The sequence below is a fragment of the Rhinopithecus bieti genome, unplaced genomic scaffold, assembly GCF_001698545.2.
Source record: "Rhinopithecus bieti isolate Rb0 unplaced genomic scaffold, ASM169854v2 scaffold_15, whole genome shotgun sequence".
In the NCBI taxonomy this organism is placed as follows: Eukaryota; Metazoa; Chordata; class Mammalia; order Primates; family Cercopithecidae; genus Rhinopithecus; species Rhinopithecus bieti.
In genome coordinates this window covers 32467-34122 of record NW_016802870.1, presented here as the reverse complement: position 1 = coordinate 34122, position 1656 = coordinate 32467, and positions in this window count along the sequence as shown.

Genomic DNA, 1656 nt, shown 5'->3' with positions numbered 1-1656 from the left:
GGATTTCTTTCTGGGTTCTCTGTTCTGTTCCATTGGTCTATGTGTCTGTTTTTATGCCAGTACCATGCTCTTTTGGTTGCTATAGCTCTGTGGTATAATATGAAGTCAGGTAATTTGATTCCTCTAGTTTTGTTCTTTTTGCTCAGGATAGCTTTGGCTATTCTGAGTCTTTTGTAGTTACATATACATTTTAGAATTGCTTTTTTTCCACTTCTGTGAAGGATGTCACTGGTATTTTGATAGGAATTACATTGAATCTGTATATTGCTTTGGGTAGTATGAACATTTTAACAATATTGATTCTTCCAATCCGTGAACATGGAATATCTTTCCATTTTTGTTTGTCCTCTTCAACTTCTTTCATTGGTGTTTTATAGTTTTTATTGTAGAGAACTTTCACTTCTTTGGTTAAGTTAGTCCCTAGGTATTTAATTTTATTTGTTGCTATTGTAAATGGGATTCCTTTTTTAAAATTTATTTTTCAGATTGTTCACTGTTGGCATATAGAAATGCTACTGATTTTTGTATGTTAATTTTGTATCCTACAACTTTACTGCATTTCTTTGTCATTTCTAGTAGTTTTTCTTGAGTCTTTAGGTTGTTACAAATATAAGAACCTATCATCTGAAAACAAGGATACTTTGACTTCTTTCTTTCCAATTTGGATGCCCTTTATATCTTTCTCTTGTCTAATTGCTTTAGCTAGGACTTCCAGTACTATGTTGAAAAACAGTGATGAAAGTGGGCATCCTTGTCATATTTCAGATATTAGAGAAAAGGCTTTCAGCTTTTCCCCATTCAGCATATTACTAGCTGTGTGTCTGTTGTATATGGTTTTTATTATGTTGAGGTGTGTTCCTTCTATACCCAGTTTTCTAAGGATTGTTATCATGAAGGAATTTTGAATTTTATCAAATGCTTTTCAGCAGCTGTTGAAATGATCATATGGTCTTTTCCTTCATTCTGTTGATATGATGTATCACATTAATTGATTCATTTATGTTGAACCATCCTTGCATCACAAGGATAAATATCACTTGGTCATGAGGAATGATCTTTTTAATGTATTATTGAATTTGGTTTGCTAGTATTTTGTTGATGATTTTTGCATCAATATTCATTGCAGATATTGGCCTATAGTTTTCTTTTTTAATGTGTCTGCGTCAGATTTTTGTATCAGGGCAATACTGGCCTTATATAATGAGTTTGGAAGTACTTCCTTCTCCTCTATTTTTCAGAATAGTTTGAGTAGAATTTGTATTACTTCTTCTTTAATTGTTTGGTAGAATTCAGCAGTGAAGCCATTGGGTCCTGAGCTTTTCTCTACCGGAAGACTTTTTATTATGCTTTGGTCTTATTACTTGTTATTGGTCTGTTTGGGTTTTGGATTTCGTCATGGTTCAACATTAGTGGATTGTACATGTCAAAGAATTTATTTCTTCTGGATTTTCCAATTTATTGGCATTTAGTTGCTCCAATTTATTGGCATATAGTTGCTCACTAATGATCCTTTGAATTTTTGTGGTATCAGTTGTATTGACTGCTTTTTCATCTCTGATTTTGTTTATTTGGACCTTCTCTCTTTTTTTTGTTAGTCTGACTAAAGTTTAGTCAGTTTTATCTTTTCAAAAAACCAACTTTTTGATTCGTTGATCT